This window comes from Bubalus kerabau, chromosome 1 (assembly GCF_029407905.1).
Source record: "Bubalus kerabau isolate K-KA32 ecotype Philippines breed swamp buffalo chromosome 1, PCC_UOA_SB_1v2, whole genome shotgun sequence".
Classification (NCBI taxonomy): Eukaryota; Metazoa; Chordata; class Mammalia; order Artiodactyla; family Bovidae; genus Bubalus; species Bubalus kerabau.
This window is the reverse complement of record NC_073624.1, coordinates 184,796,179-184,813,474: the sequence shown is the minus strand read 5'-3', so window position 1 is coordinate 184,813,474 and position 17,296 is coordinate 184,796,179. Positions and strand designations below refer to the sequence as shown.

The window sequence follows — 17,296 nt, the reverse complement described above, 5'->3', positions numbered from 1 at the left end:
TGGCTTTTAAAATGCTTATGTTACTTTGTTGCTGTGGCTTTAGAAGGTTTACCCAACATTGTGTGGGATTTTCCAAGGTAAAACAGACTGACATGAATCTGTAGAAGATACTCCTCCCACCCTGTCTTAGGCAACAGATACAAACCTGTGAAAAGTACCATCAAGTCCTCAATTTCCCTGGAGTCCTCTCCAACACCTCGTTGAGCCTCTTTCTAGCATGATTGCCAGGTTCTGGAAATCTCCAAGGTCTGTCAGCAGACCAGAAATCTAGAGAAAAGGACGGATTGCATCCTTTTCAGAGAGTCCTCCATAAAGATCATTACTCCAGATCAGATGTGTAATTCAAAAACAAAGAGTTTAAGGTTTAGTTTTCTACTAAGGATCTGGAGTGTAGATATCTGTGTTGCAATAATGACCCACCCATGTGTGTGGACAATCAATTAAGCAGAGTGAATCATTATTTGTTCTTCTTTTTAACATTAATTCACATCCATGATTATTAGAAAACAGGATATGAAAAGTGTTAGGATAATTGCATCTGTGAAAGCTAGAAAGAACCAGAAACTTTCAGGGATAGGAAAAAAATATACTTTTGGATAGCAAATTAACCTATCTCAAGACATAAAGAGGGGGAAATTTTTTGTTGGAGTTTTGAAATATCATAGGTACCACACTGATAAAAAGAAAATCCCTGGAAAATCAGATTTGCAATTTATGAAGAATGGATAGCTAATTTCATAATGATTTTATGTATATATTCAAGTAGAACTAGAAAAAACCCCAAGAATTTGTAAAATACATTTTTAACTCTAAAGAAAAAAGACAGACCAGACCAGACAGACAGACCACTGGGATGAAGGTGTTGGGTTGTCCTCTGGATCCAGTTTAAACATTCTCTACAATGGCTCCTTTTCTACCTGGTCCCCAAACACTGATGGTTTGGGCAAAGAGAGAAAAGAAGGTTCTCAATGGTTAAAGTAAATTAAAAGGATAATCACTCTGGTGTGTGTCTTGAGCTGCTTCCTCTCCATCACTCTGTCTACATATTTGGGGTGGAGATGCAAATGGAGGTCAAATACAAGGAACTCTGAATGAGCAGAGTGGATAGGGGTCTATGTAAGCTGGGTCACAAGCTGTGTTTATTGAGAACCTACTGTGTGCCAGGTCGTGCTGTCCTTGGGGACACAGAAGTGACCAGCTCCCGTCTCCTTAGAGAGGCTCTTCTGGTAGCAAATGCAGACATTGAACATGTGACTGAATGCACTTGCGGGATGAATGACAAGAGGGAGGGTCTGTGGGTGAAAGCATGGGGTGAAGCTCTAGCCTTCCAGGTCAGAAAATCGCTCCCTGCCCCCGACATGGATGGGTCATTCAGACCCCGAAAGTCAGACTTCCCTGGTTATCTAGTGGTCAAGAATCTGCCTGCCAATGCAGGAGACCACGGGTTCGATCCCTGGTCCGGGAAGATCCCACCTGGCGAGGAGCAACTAAGCCTGTGCGCCGCGACTACTGAGTCCTCGCTCTAGAGCCTGTGCTCTGCAACAAAAGAAGCCGCTGCAGCGAGAAGCCCGTGAGGCACAGCTAGAGAATAGCCCCTGCTCGCCGCAACTAGAGAGAGCCTGGACATAGCGATGAAGACCCAGTGCAGCCAAAAATAAATAAATAAATAAAATTATTTTTAAAAAGGAAATGGTTACCACCTAGAAGATGAATAAAAAGGGTTTTAAAAAAAGGCCTCAAAGATTGGCCGTGCTGGACCCATTTTCAAACAGTTACAGAAATTGTTCAGAGTCCTGTCCTGCTGTTCATGGTACATGAGCTGGACTAAACCTGTGCTTCCCCATCTGAAGAGTTTGAATAATTGTGGCACCTGCTTGTCAGGGTTGCAGTTTGGGGGGTTAAATGAAATGATACCTAGGGGTACACTTATCCCAGCACCTGGCATTTGGTGAATGTTCTGGAAGCTTCTCCTAGATGCCATGAGTTCACCAGCCTCTCTGGGCAGACCAGCCCCTGGGTGAGTGTCTGCCAAAGCTTGGCTCCATTTCTGATTTTGGTCTTGAGGCAGGCAGATGAAAACCCACCGTGAGAACTGGGTGCTTGGACCTACAGCCCCAGAGGGAAAATACCTTTCTTTACTTGGTGCCTCAGCTTTGGGCTTTTGGAGACTAGACACCACAGGACTTGCTTGACCAGCTGCTCTAGCCAAACCCACTGGTATTTCTTTTTCCCCTGGGAGGCCACACCAGCTACTTGCTGCCAGTCAGAGGAGAGGATGAATCTGGGGCATGCTGGGTACCAGGAAACTGGCTGGCAACATAGAGACATCGGTAAGAAAGCAGGAAGGAGCAGGAGGCAGAGGGAGGTGAGTCTCTCCATTTGTGTCCGAGGGCTTCCCAGGGGGCGCTAGTGGTAAAGAACCCACGTGTTGATGCAGGAGATGCAAGAGATGCAGGTTCCATCCCTGGGTTGGGAAGATCCCTTGGAGGAGGGCGTGGCAACCCACTCCAGTGTTCTTGCCTGGAGAATCCCATGGACAGAGGAGCCTGGCAGGCTACAGTCCATGGGGTCGCACAGTCATACACTACTGAAGTGACATAGTATGCATGCTGTGTTTCAGATTCTCTGAAGGTTAAGGTACTCTGTTGATATTAAACACTACATTTTTAAATGCACACACAGTCACCCTTGAAGGGTTTGCTTTGAGGCCAAGGTCTGAACTTCAGGTTGAAACTTTTTCCCCACTTCTTCCATTTTTTAACTTTGCCTCTGCTATTGTAATAATCAGAGCCTTCGTAGTGAATTATTTTGTGCCAGACACTAAGTTGCTTTGCTTACAATATGGCAGCAAGGTCTTCCAACAATTTCTCCTTACAGATGAGGTCCTGGGAGCCCCAGGAGGTGAAGCCACTTGTCCAGGGTCACATCACTCCTAAGTAGTAGAGATGGGCTTTGATCCCCAAACCCAGGTATTCTGGCTCCGAATCTGAGCTCTTAACTGGGCTTACCTGTGCTCATTGTGGAAAGTTGGGGGAACTGCAGAGAACAAAGAAATCTGGGGTGGGAGACGCCCTAGAATTGGCCCTGCCAACATTCTGGCTGCCTTTTCCTATCACCCTTACCATATCATCATTTTTTCAAATTAATTTTTAATGGAGCATAGTTGATTCACAATGTTGTATTGGTTTCTGTTATAAAACAGAGTGCATCAGTTATACATATATTCATTCTTTTGTAGGTTCTAGTCCCCTATAGGTCATTACAGAGTACTGATTAGAATTCCTTGTGCTATACAATAGATTCTTTTTAGTTATCTATTTTTTATATAATAATGTATACATGTTAATCCCAGTCTCCCAATTTATCCCTCTCTTGCTTTCCCCTTTGGTAATCATCGTTTGTTTTCTCTATCTGTGACTCTTTCTGTTTTGTAAATAGATTCATTTGTACCATTTTCTTTAGATGTCACATATAAGCAATATCATATAATATTTGTCTGACATTTCACTCAGTATGATAATCTCTAGGTCCATCCATGTTGCTGTAAATGGTATTATTACATTCTTTTTTATGGCTGAGTAAGATTCCATTGTAGATAAGTTACCACCTTATTTATCCATTTCTTGTTGATGAACATGTAGATTGCTTCCATGTCTTGGCTATTGTAAGCACTGCTGCTATAAACATTTGCGGACATGTATCTTTTCGAATTATGATTTTCTCTGAATATATGCCCAGGAGTGGAATTGCTAGATCATATGGTAGCTCTATTTTTAGTATTTAAAGAACTCTTCATACTCTTCTCCGTTGTGTGGGCTCATGCTCAGTTGCTTTAGTCATGTCTGACTCTTTGTGACCCTATGAACTGTAGCATGCCAGGCTCCTCTGTCTACGGCATTCTCCAAGCAAGAATACTGGGATGGGAAGCTATACCCTTCTCCAGGGGATCTTCCCGACACAGGGATTGAATCCGGGCCTCTAACATTGCAGATTCTTTACCATCGGAGCCACACAGGGACTGTAGTGGCTGCCAGTTTACATTCCCACCAACAGTATAGGAAGGTTCCCTTTTCTCCATGCCCTCCTTGGCATTAATTGGTTTATAGAGTTTTTGATCATGGCCATTCTGACTGATGTGAGGTAGTACCTCATTGTAGTTTTGATTTGCATTTTTGTTGAGGATCTTTTCATGTGCCTCCTGGCCATTTCTATGTCTCTTTTCATCCCATCTTAATTTGGCTGTCTCCTCCATCAGACTGAGTTCTCCTGAATACAAGAACCTTGGCATTTATATTTGTGTCCTCAGGACTAGTCATGTAGATAAACAATGACATCTTTGACCATTTATTACTAGCTAAGGCTTATTGAGCACTTACAATGCACTAAGCTCTGTGCTAAGAGTGTGACAAGCTCTGACTCATGGAATCCTTATGGTAGCCTATGAGAAGATGCTATTCCCATTTTGCAGAAAGGGACATTCAGGCTTGGATAGTAATTAAGAAACTTATTCTAGGAGACTTTGCTGGGAAATGGTTTGATCTCAGACTTGTCTGGTCTAGAATCATTGACCGGTCAGCAAACTACAACCCATGAGCCAAATTCAGTTCTCCAGTATTTTTGTGTGGCCCATGAGCTAAGAATGTTTTTTTTTCTACTTTAAAAAGACTGAGGGTACAGACATAGAAAACAGACTTGTGGTTGCCAAGGCCGGGTGAGGGAGTGATCAATTGGGAGTTCGGGATTAGCAGACGCAAATTCATAAACAGGATGGATAAACAACAGGGTCCTATTGCACAGCACAGGGAACCATATTCAATATCCTGTGATAAACCAGAAAGGAAAAGAATATAAAAAAGAATGTATATGTAAACAGGTTGCTGTACAGCAGAAAGTAACACAGCATTGTAAATCAACTATACTTCAATAAAATAAATTTTAAAAATACAAAGATTGAGGGGAAAATCTAAAGAGTAGTATTTTGTGAGAGGTGAAAGTTATCTGCAATTAACATTTCAGTGTCCCTAAATCAAGTTTCATTGGAATACAGTCATGCTTGGTCATTTATTCATTTATGTCTTGCCTGTGGCTGCTGTATGGACCAAACTTGTATAGCTCTTTAAAGAAAAAAAAAAGTAACATCATCTGTTCTTGGCTGTGCCCCTTATAAAAATGAGGAGGACCTTTCCAGATAGATGCTTGTTTTCAGTGGAAGTTGGGACATCTTAGCATTAGGCCAAAGCAGCCCCTCTGTTCCTTGCTGGCACTGACATGAGGGGGCTGGAAAGAATGGAATATCATCCTTGCCCCTCAGGAGCTCTCAGTGTGGCTGGGGAGTTAAAAGGCAGGAGCCAATTAACCATTCAAGGTAGCCCAGTGAGCAGGAGATGTCACAAGGCAAGAGAGACTCCCCCCTTCCCCCGCTAAGTGAGTCATCAGACCAGTGATTCTAGACATGTTTGGTGCTGGGGCACCTGAAATCATGATGTTCTCTAGATAACACTTCAGAATGTTGATAAATTAAATTCCTTTGTGGTTATGCCATTGCAGTCCATGCAGAAAACAGAAAAGTCTAATATGTACAGGATCTTGATAATAATAATTAGAAAAAAGGCAACAGATCATGTAGTACAGAGGCCCATTGGAGTGTTTCATTTGTATTTATTCTTTTTTGTTTTAAAACCTAGGAGAGAATTAAAAGCACTATACTGAAAAAGTTTTGTGGTCTTTGTAATTTCTTTATCACTGAGATCAGAATTTTTTAAGTAAACTCTTAATTTTGGAAATGATTGGGTTTTTGTATAACAGGGGAGAACAAGCTTCCTAGGGAATATGGACTTCCTTGGTGGTCCGGTGGTTAAGAATCCACCTGCCAATGCAGGGGACATGGGTTTGATTCCTGGTCCAGGAAGACTCCATGTGCAACTAAGCCCAAATGCCACAACTACGAAAGCCCCCATACCCTAGAGGCCACGCTCTGCAACAAGAAAAGCCATTTCAGTGAGAGATCTGTGCACCGCAATGAAAGTAGCCCCCACTGACCACAACTAGAGAAAGCCCATGTGCCGCAACAAAGACCCAGTGAAGCCAAAGATAAAATGCGTAAGTAAATAACACTGCATATATATATATATAAAGAGTTCTAGAGAGTTTGTTTTTGAGCCTCCCCTTCCTTCCCTAGTATTGATGATGACTTGCCATGGCATCCATGGAAGGAGAGAGATTATCCCAGGTTGGAGTGGTTGAAAAGGTGTGATTTGGTTTGTGTGGCAAATGATGCTTGGAGGGTAAGAGGGAAGGGTGTTCCAGATGGATGGAAAGGCAATGACAAAAGCACAGAGGTCTTCAGGGCGAGAGTAAGGAGGCTGCTTATACTGTGAAGAGAGGCTTGTGCAATCGTGTGCTCTGAGTGCTAGAAGTTTTCCTGCGGGTGTGGTGGAGAGATCACGGAGGTTACACTTGGGGCTACAATCAGGATGGGTTGTTTTTCACTGATATTGAGTAGACAGCTGTGCTGAGCTCGGCTTGCTGCTGGGACCCCACAGTCCTTGCTGAGTCTGGGAGAAAGTCAAAGAAATAACAATAAGGAGATAAGATAAGTAGGCAGAAAGTGTTTCTATAGGCTTGAAGCCCTGAAGAAAGGTCGACCAGTTGACCGCATAGTCACCTGGCATCTTGGGGACAGTACAGTCTGAAAACTTATTAATGAAGATATAGGCCTACAGTTCTCACAAGTTCTTGCCTTCCTGGAGCAGGGCTTAGGGATACTCATTCAACTACCTTTTCTCTTAGAGAAATAAATTGATCCAGTCCTTTAGAAAAAGGTAGGGTAGAGTTAAATACATAATTATGGAAAGGTGGCTGACTGTCTGGTAACGTGGTAACTGGTCTGACGAGTTTTTCTTTTTCTCCCACCTCCTTGATGAAATTTGTTGACCAGTTATTTCCCATCCTGTCCCCATACCCGTTTTCAGAATTAAAATCTCTTCTTTGTAGCTGAACACCTGAAATGCCCCATGGCTGTCCTGGGGACCTCAGCTCTGGTCAGGCTGGGAGCCCAGATACTCCCTGTGGTCAGTACTTCTCTCTCTACACACCTGTGCCTCATAGAATGTTCCCTTTCCGGGTAAAAGAGAACTGATGTGGGTGGTGGGGTTTCAAAATTGTGTCCTTTATCTCCTCTTCCTTCTTCCTCTGTCTCCTCTGCCTCTCCTCCCCATTCTCCCCCTCAACCTCAGCTCTCCCCTTCAACCTCAGCTCTCCCGTCTCTTCATCTACCCCCGACCCAGTCCCCCACCTCCCCTTCTCCCTCTTCCTCTCTTTGTCTTGGGCTTAGAGTCTTTGCTTGGAGTAGGAAATGGTAACCCACTCCAGTATTCTTGCCTGGAAAATCCCAAGGATAGAGGAGTCTGGCAGGCTACAGTCCACAGGGTCACCAAGGGTTGGACACAACTGAGGGACTGAGCATAGAGTCTTTTGCTAGCTCAAACTAAATGCCTGCCCACACTAGAGATTAAAGTCAAGAGTAGGAAACAAATGGGGCTTCCCAGCTGCCTCAGTGGTAAAGAATCTGCCTACCAATGTAGGAGGAGATGCAGGTTCGATCCCTGGGGCAGGAAGATCCCTTGGAGAAGGAAAGGACAACCCACTCCAGTGTTCTTGCCTGGGAAATCTCATGGACAGAGGAGCCTGGCATGATGCAATTCATGGGGTTGCAAAGAGTCAGACACAACTCAGCGACTAAATAACAGCAAGGAAACAAATAAAAAAAGACTCGCTTTCCTTGGGCTCCTGTTGTCCATCACGGGTGGGACCATATGAGTAGCAGTAGATTGGGCTACTTTCCTTGGATTCCAGGTTTGGGAAATGGACTGAGATCTCCCAGCCCAAACTCAAGCCACAGGGCATAGAAGCAGAGGGTAAAGTGTGTTCATCAACTGGGCACTGTGGGGCACCTGGTAGATAAAACCCATATTTGTTAAATGCCTGGAAGGTTTGGGGTAGAGGATCATTTGACCTTTTTATTATAGAAGTTTTTTTGAAATGTATTTATTTATTTATTTGGCTGTGCTGGGTCTTGGTTGCAGCATTCAGGATCTTCTGTTTTGATTGTGGCATGTGGAATATTTAGTGGCAGCATGTGAGATCTTTCAGTTGTGGTATGCAGGTGGCTCAGTGGTAAAGAATCCTTTTGCCAATGCAAGAGACTCAAGAGATGTAGGTTTGATTCCTGAGTTGGGAAGATCCCCTGGAGCAGGAAATGGCAACTTGTTCCAGTATTCTTGCCTGGAAAATCCCATGGACAGAGGAGCTTGGTGGGCTACAGTCCATGGGGTCTCAAAGAGTCAGACATGACTGAGTGACAGAGCATGCACACAAGCAGCTTTACATCGCCCCCAACTCTGGCTGAGCAATGGTACTTTGCCAGCAATCTTGCCTCTGGAAGTCCTTCCATGGTCCCCACTCTAGACACAGTCCCCCTTCTCCCTCCAGCCCCCAAATGGTCACTATCTTGTCTTTTCTACTAGTTACTTCTTTCTGTTTGATCACTTGAATGTGAATCTGTAGACAATATAGTTTAGTCTCAACCATTAAAAAAAAAAAAATGGATCTGTCTCTTTGGGTCTATAGCAGTGATTCTCAACTGTGGGTGATTTTGACCTCTAGAGGACATTCTTCGATGTCTAGAGACATTTTTGGGTGTTGCAAATTGTAGGGGGTGATATACTGACATCGAGCAGGTGGAGGTCATGGATGCCATTCAATACCCTACAACGCAGTTATTATTGTTGTTGTTTGGTTGCTCAGTCATGTCCGACTCTTTGAGACCCCATGGACTGCAGTATGCCAGGCTTTTCCATCCTTCACTATATTCTGGAATTTGCTCAAACTCATGTCCATTGAGTCAGTGATGCTATCTAACTACCCCATACTCTGCCATCCCCTTCTTGACTGAACTCCATCTCCAGACCCCTCCCCTGTCTGGAGGCCAGGCTGAAAATCCCACCCCTCTAATTATGCACTTGGTCTTCCAGTGACCAGCCCCATCTTGAATTGTCTCTGTTGTTGTTGTTCAGTTGCTAAGTCATGTCTGACTCTTTGCAACCCCATGGACTGAAGCATGCAAGGCTTGTCCTTTGCTATCTCCTGGAGTTTGCTCAAACCCATGTCCATTGAGTCAGTGATGCCATCTAAACATCTCATCCTCTGCTGCCCTCTTCTCCTCCTGCTCTCAATCTTTTCCAGCAACAGGATCTTTTCCACTGAGTCGATTCTTTGCATCAGGTGGCCAAGGATTGGAGCTTCAGCTTCAGCAGCAGTCCTTCAGGTGAACATTCAGGTTTGATTTCCTTTAGGATTGACTGATTTGATCTCCTTGCAGTCCAAGGGACTCTCGAGTCTTCAGCACCACAATTTGAAAGCATCAATTCTTCAGCACTCAGCCTTCTTTATGTTCCAACTCTCACATCCATGCATGACTCCTGGAAAAACCATAGCTCTGACTACACAGCCCTTTGTCAGCAAAGTGAGGTCTCTGCTTTTTAATATGCTGTCTAGGATTGTCATAGTTTTTCTTCCAAGGAGCAAGCGTCTTTTAATTTCATAGCTGCAGTCACCATCTGCAGTGATTGCCACCCTACAATGCAGACAGAGCCCTTACCTCCTAGAATGATCTGGTGTGTAAAAATCCTCATCTATAGGATTCCCCTCCATCCCTTTCTTTTTCTTCCACTCTCCCTGTTGGAGAACTGGGCTGCTCCACCTGGGGGCATGTCCCCCCATCTGAGTGTTGCTGACTGCTCTCTCATGGCACAGTTCAGCTTGGCTTTCTGTCCTCTGGGCCCAGAGGGTCAGACTCAGATTCTAGTCCCTCAGTGGACTTTATTTAACATCTGCCCCACCCCCCAGCTCCACCCTAGGACTATTTGCAACGGACCATTTTGAGAGGCAATCTTTCTGGCCGTTCCTCCTCTGGAGCACGGATATGGGTGGTGGTGGGCTCTTTGAGAATTTTTTTTTTTTCTTTTTCAAAAACCTAAAAATTTTGTTATGCAGTCAAAGAGTACTCGGTGGCCTCCCATTTTTAGTTTATGATAAACAAGGCACAGGCTGAACTTTGTAACAAAACTCTATGTTCTTTAACCAAGGCAAGTTTTGCTAAGAAAATTATTTTTATAAGCGAGGGAGGTATGAAGGTTATTTGCAAAGGAATTTTACAAGGGCAAGAGAAAAAGAAAGCAAGAAGTTGATCTTAGGATTTGTGGTTGTACAGAAGACAACTTTGTCAGAAGACCTTGAGACACGTGTCGGAAGTAAAACAGTAGATGAATCCAAGAAAGGAAAGATGTCCCATGTGGGCATGAGTTTGATGAAGAAAAAGTTGGAGAATTGTCTTAAAGAGGCCCATGTGGTTCAGATGAGGGCATAATACTTCACAGATTTTCACAGTTTTGAAAGGATGTCTTTGAGACCCACAAGCTTGGTGCACTGCCTGACTTTATTTGAGGAGTCTTGGCCATTGGGAGTGTAATATTTATTAGGGATTGCAGATAACAGCAATGGGCATTTGGTAGGATGAAAAATAGGACTGATGGGATAGAAAGTGAAGGACACCTTGGCATATTGACTCTGAGATCTTGGGAGGAGGGATGAAGGAAGCTAACATAGACCCAGGGCATTAGAGTTACAAATTCAGAATAAAAGAAGTCAGAAGATGACATTGATTCTTTTCCCCACTTGATGTAAAGTGCAGCTATTGCCTACACAGAGGTTTTTTTTTTTTTTTTTCCTCTAAGTTTTTCCCAACTCTGAAAGCTCTAGAAAGGGATTTAGCCAATAGGAGTGAACAATGGGAATCCATTGTTCAGAATCTGTTCTTGCTAGCTGAATAAGCATAGCATGGCATCAGTTTATAAACACATAGGGTACTGGGTTCCTGGAAAAAGAGAACCAAGGGTGGCTTACTGGACATAAGAGAACCTATTTTTGCCTAACCCATTTTGTGATCTAAGCCTGGCTGCAATGCTTGCCCTTGAATCAGATCAGATCAGTTGCTCAGTCGTGTCCAACTCTTTGAGACCCCATGAATCACAGCACGCCAGGCCTCCCTGTCCATCACCAACTCCCGGAGTTCACTGAGACTCACGTCCATCGAGTCAGTGATGCCATCCAGCCATCTCATCCTCTGTCGTCCCCCAGTCCCTCCCAGCATCAGAGTCTTTTCCAATGAGTCAACTCTTCGCATGAGGTGGCCAAAGTACTGGAGTTTCAGCTTTAGCATCATTCCTTCCGAAGAAATCCCACGGCTGATCTCCTTCAGAATGGACTGGTTGGATCTCCTTGCAGTCCAAGGGACTCTCCAGAGTCTTCTCCAACACCACAGTTCAAAAGCATCAATTCTTCGGCGCTCAGCCTTCTTCACAGTCCAACTCTCACATCCATACATGACCACAGGAAAAACCATAGCCTTGACTAGACGGACCTTTGTTGGCAAAGTAATGTCTCTGCTTTTCAATATGCTATCTAGGTTGGTCATAACTTTCCTTCCAAGGAGTAAGCGTCTTTTAATTTCATGGCTGCAGTCACCATCTGTAGTGATTTTGGAGCCCAGAAAAATAAAGTCTGACACTGTTTCCACTGTTTCCCCATCTATTTCCCATGAAGTGATGGGACCGGATGCCATGATCTTCGTTTTCTGAATGTTGAGTTTTAAGCCAACTTTTTCACTTTCATCAAGAGGCTTTTTTAGTTCCTCTTCACTTTCTGCCATAAGGGTGCCCTTGAATAGGTCTCAGTAATTAAAGTTTTTTTTTCCCCCCTGGCCATGCATCTTGTAGGATCTCAGTTCCTCAACAAAAGATTGAACCTAGGCCACAGCAGTGAAAGCCTGGAATCCTAACCACTAGGCCACCAGGGAAATCCCAGTAATTAGTGATGTTACAGGAGGGAATGCAGAAATAAGGGAGGCAGTCAAGAATCTATAGTGCAGCCTTGGGGCAGGGTCCTGGTTCTTCAGAATATGCATACCTATTATTACCTGGAGAATCCCATGGACAGAGGAGCCTGCTGGGCTGCAGTACATGGGGTCACAAAGAATTGAACATGACTGAAGTGACTTAGCATGCACACATGCATTATATTGTATACATATAATATACCTTTGAGTTCTGCAGGAACTAAAACCCTCATCCAGGTGGAGGATGTTGGCTCCTGCTTACCACCTCCCCACTTCAATCAACTAAAGATCTGTCTACCTTTATCCCAATATTGTGCTGAATTCTCCTCTCTTCAAGCCCCCTCACGAATATGCATGTTGTTGTTTTTAGTTTCTAAGTCATGTCCAACTGTTTGCTACCCCATGGACTATAGCCCACCAGGCTTCTCTGTGCATGGAATTTCCCAGGCAAGAATACTGGAGTGGGTTACCTTTTCCTTCTCCAGGGGATCTTCTCAACCCAGGGATCAAACCCGTGTCTCCTGCATTGGCAGGGGGATTCTTTACCACTGAGCCACCAGGGAAGCCCTTACTTTAAAACTTCCCCAATTTTGCTGTTTGGGGAGACATTGCTTTGGGAGGGATCCCTGGTGTTCTCCTTACTTGGAGCAAATAATAAATCCTTTCTTATGATCTTTGGCTTTGTTGTGTCCATTGGCTCAACACCCACCAAGATGTGAACTCAGTTTTTGGGTAACAGGTCATCTGTTTGTTTAATTTTAGAGGACATTAACATATTTATAGAGTACTTTACTAGGTTTGGTTGTAACCTAATGCCCTCATGCTCTTTTCCCCTTAAGGTCTTATCATCTTTCAATTGCCACTTCTCCTGGTTGTGTGGGTGGGATTCAGGGAACATAAGGATGTTGAGGGTCTCCCCTTTGATAGTGGTGTGGAACCAACTTGATGGTATTCTAGAGCTGTGCTGTCTAGAGTGTCACTGAGTTAAAATGAATTACAATGAAATAAAAATGAAGCATTTCTCCCTTGATTGCACTCACTATGTTTGGACAACACAAATGTAGGACTTTTCCATCACTGTCATAAGTTCTGTTGGGTAGCACTGTTCTGGAGCATTTCACTTCATGATTAAAGTTAGCCTGCCAGGCTCCTCTATCCATGGGATTCTCCAGGCAAGAATACTGGAGTGGGTTGCCATTCCCTTCTCCAGGGGCTCTTCCTGACCCAGGGATGGAACCTGAGTCTCCTGCATTGCAGGCAGATTCTTTACCATCTGAGCCACTAGGGAAGCCCAAAGTTAGCTCTGAAGTCAGGCAAACCTGGTCTTGAATTTTGAGTCTCTTGTGTGACCTTGGACTAGCTCTTCTCAGCCTCTGTTTCCTCATGTAGAATGAGGAAATGCTAAGGAACCCAGACTTAAAGTTTTTTTCTTTAACTTTTAACTGATATCTCTTCTTTGGACCAAAAAAAAAAAAAAACCTATTCCTTTTCTCTATTTTGAGTTTGATTTTTTTCCCCTTTAAAGATAAGATAACAATGAATAGTTCCCCGTCTCCCCCTCCACCCCAAGCTTTGTAAGCCCTGGAATAGAGGAAGGAGTAGCTTGGGAAAGTTGAGCATAACAAAGAGGCCATTATGGGGACATCTAATCGAGAAGAGGAACAAGGAAGGGGTAGGTGTGTTGACCAGGGCTGAGAGTGTCATCATGCCTATGGGTGACTGGGAGCGAGGAATGTGTCAGCTCCTTCTTGACTTCTCCTCTTTCTCTGGGGAACAGAGTGCTTTCAAGGTAACAGGGTAGAGAGGAAGTGGACTCAGGATGAGTAAGGCAGTAAGGTAGGGAACCTCAGCCAGAGTTTGTCTTCCTGGCTCAGCATTGAGCGTCAGAGTCAACTCATAATTGCTGGTGATGGGAATCTACTCAGACTAACTTCAACCACAAGGGGGCGGTTTATTGGGATGTTGCTGCTGCTGCTAAGTTGCTTCAGTGGTGTCAGACTCTGTGTGACACCATAGACGGCAGCCCACCAGGCTCCCCCATCCCTGGGATTCTCCAGGCAAGAATACTGGAGTGGGTTGCCATTCCCTTCTCCAGTGCATGAAAATGAAAAGTGAAAGTGAAGTCGCTCAGTCGTATCTGACTCTTTGCGACCCCGTGGACTGCAGCCCACTAGGCTCCTCCGTCCATGGGATTCTCCAGGCAAGAGTACTGGAGTGGGGTGCTATTTCCTTCTCTACTATTGGGGTGACATGGGATCTTCTCTTGGAACTTGTATCAGCTAGCTTTGCTGCATAACAGACCTTCTCTGAAACATCCTGACTTTGCATAACTGTCATTTTTTAAAAACTTTTTATTTTGTATTGGAGTATAGTTGATTAACAAACAATGTTGTGATAGTTTCAGGTGAACAATGAAGAGATCCGGCCATGCATATGCGTGTATCCATTTCCCTCCAAACTTCCCTCCCGTCCAGGCTGCCACATAACATTGAGCAGAGTTCCACAGCACAACTGCAATTTACTTTGCTCATGAACCTGTGAGTTAAGTTTTCTAAGTGGGTTTTCTGGGTTGGACCACCCCAGTTGACCAAAGACACAGGCTTGGTTATCTCCAGTCTCTGGGATCAGCTGGTGGGATGACTGGTAGCTGGATGGTCTAGTTGGCCTCACTCATGTGGCTGGTATTTGGTATGGGCTGTCTGCTGGGGTGCTTTGTTTTTTTCTCACTGTGGTCACTCATTTTGCATGAGCTTGGCTTGAATTTGGATCATGTGATGGTCCCAAGGTTCCTGGAGTAACGAGACATAGTTCCCCAGTTCTCAAGTGTTTTTCAAGTCTCTTTTTGCTTCACATGTGCTAAGTCCCCATTGGTCATAGCAAGTCATGTGGTTGAGAAAAGCTCGAAGGAAGAGGGTGGATATAGATGCTACGTGTTGATTGGAGGGGAAGCACTTGTGGCCATTTTTTTTTGCCTTCTACTACAAAATGCCTGGCTTCCCACGTGGCACCAGTGGTAAAGAATCCACCTGCAATGCAGGAGACGCAAAGATGAGAGTTTGATTCCTGGGTTGGGACGATCCCCTGGAGTGGGAGATGGCAACCCACTCCTGTATTCTTGCCTGGAAAATTCCATGGACAGAGGACTCTGAAGGGCTACAGTTCATGGGGTTGCAAAGAGTCAGACATGACTGAACAAGCACACACTAAATTCAATCAAAAACCAGGATCCGCCTCAGAGATGTCAGTTCTATTGTATTCATCTGTGTCTCTTCAGTACCATGCTGGTTTAATTATTATAGATCTAGAGTATGTTTTATTGACGGTAGATTCAGTTTTTTCCTATTACACTTTTTTAAAATGTTTATTCTTGTCAAACTTAAGAATTTACAAATTTACCTCCTCCCATACACATGAAATCCCTTGAAGTTTTGATGAAAAATTATATTAATCTGTAAATCTGTATATTAACTTGAGTAATCAATACCTTAATATTTTTCCTTTCCATGCAGGTATGTGATCAGTTTCTCCATTTTTACAAATCTTTTCATGTTATGCTTTTAAAAATATTTATCCCATATATTTCTTGCTGTGATGATTTTTAATTCCTATAACACACAGTTTTTGTTGGTGGTAGTACTGTAAATAAGTGTATTTATCCTGAATTCAGATCCTTTAGTGAAATTGATTTGTAAGTTTTAAATATTTTTATTTATTGTGTGCAATTTTATTAAAAAAATCATGTCTAAATGTTGTACCTTTCATTTCATTTAAAATCTTATTCTATTGACCAAGACTCATATTAAATATTTAACAATGGTATTATCTGACAATCATGTTTAATAGATTTCCTAGCATAAAGTCAACCTTGCTTTCCTGTGTGGTAAACCCTACCTGGCTGTGATGAATTATTCCTTTAGTATAGTGTTGAAGTCAATTTGCTTTGTTTTTATGGATCTTTGCCACCTGTGTTCAAGAGTGAAACTCTGTTATGTTTTTGGTCTGTTTTACTTTGCAATCTCTTCATCAAGTTTTGTTATCTGATATCCTAGCCACCTAAAATGAACTAGGCAAGTTCTCATTTTAAATGTTTTAGAATTATGGCATCAGAACTAACACTTCCTTGAAAATGATTATTTGTTGGAGAAATCCCATGGTGCAATAAACTGTTGAGGAAGCAGTTCTTTAATATCTTTAAAAATTTTATACTAGTTTGTTATAGAATGCAGTCTGGAATTTTTTTTAACTTCTGATGAAATCTTTTTGAGTCAACTTTTGTGATTTGCATTTTATTAGGGATCATTTCATTGAAATGATCAGATTTAATAGTGTGCCATTAAATAAATATCTTGTTGGCATATTCTCCTTTCCTTCTACTTAGATTTGCCACTTTTTTTTTTTAACAAAGCAAATTTTGGATTTATGTATCTTGTCTTTCCCCACGATTCATTAGTTACTGTTATAATATGAATCCTTTTCATTTTTAGATTATTCTAAGGCATGGATTTTGCTTCTTTTGTTCCTTTTGGTGTGAAATGTTTAGATGACATCACCAGATGCCTAAGTCTTTGAATAAATTGGGGAATGAATGAGTGAATAATTTAATAATACACTTTTAATAAAATTAAAGCTTTTAAGGCCACGAATGCACCCCTGAGCAGGGCTTTGGCTGCCCTCACAGATTTTGACTATATAACATTCTTGTTTTCTAAAGAGTTTCTCAAGATAATTTTGACTTGTTATTTTTAGAATGTTTATTTATTTATTTGGCTGCATCAGGTCTTTGCTGCACCATGCGGAATCTGTCATTGTGGTGCACAGGCTCTTTAGTTGTGGCCCATGGGCTCAGGAGTCACAGCAAATGGGCTTAGTTGCTACAAGGCATGTGGGATCTTAATTCCCCGACCAGGGATTGAACTTGTGTCCCCTGCATTACAAAGCAAATTCTTAACCACTGGACCACCAGAGAAGTCCCTGATTTATTATTTTTGATAATTATTTTCATGAGAGCTGTTTACTATCTTTTAATTACTTTATACAAATTATCTCATTCTGTCTTCATAGCCATCCTAATAATTATCCTTGTTTTACAGCCTGGCTTAACAGCTCCAGAAGTGGTAAAGTGACTTGCCCAAGGTCACACAGATAATGGGGTTGAGGTAGGGTAGGACTGGAATTTAGTTCATGGTCTTTTTTTTTTCCTAAATCATGTGCCTTTTGGACTAGGCTACACTGCCTCTCCAGTTGAGTGAGCTTTAATCACTAGTACTTAGGGTTTAAAAAAAAAATTAACTGTTCATTTTAGTGAGTTTCAATCTGTGGGGTTTAAAAAATTTTTTTAACTTG

The 17,296-nt window shown here is 42.9% G+C and overlaps 2 protein-coding genes across 11 annotated transcripts in view; both read left to right on the top strand.

Annotated features, from left to right (window-relative positions):
* The window catches only part of INSR (insulin receptor), a 143,682-nt gene that overhangs the window by 23,596 nt on the left and 102,790 nt on the right, over window positions 1–17,296 (top strand). The gene's annotated exons all lie outside the window — the stretch shown is intronic.
* Window positions 12,073–17,296, top strand: part of ELOF1 (elongation factor 1) — a 277,100-nt gene continuing 271,876 nt past the window's right edge. For all 7 annotated transcript variants that reach the window (XR_008701973.1, XR_008701972.1, XR_008701971.1 and 4 more), the window contains exon 1: window positions 12,073–12,083. The gene's annotated coding sequence lies outside the window, so the exon portion shown is untranslated. The remainder of the gene's footprint in view (window positions 12,084–17,296) is intronic.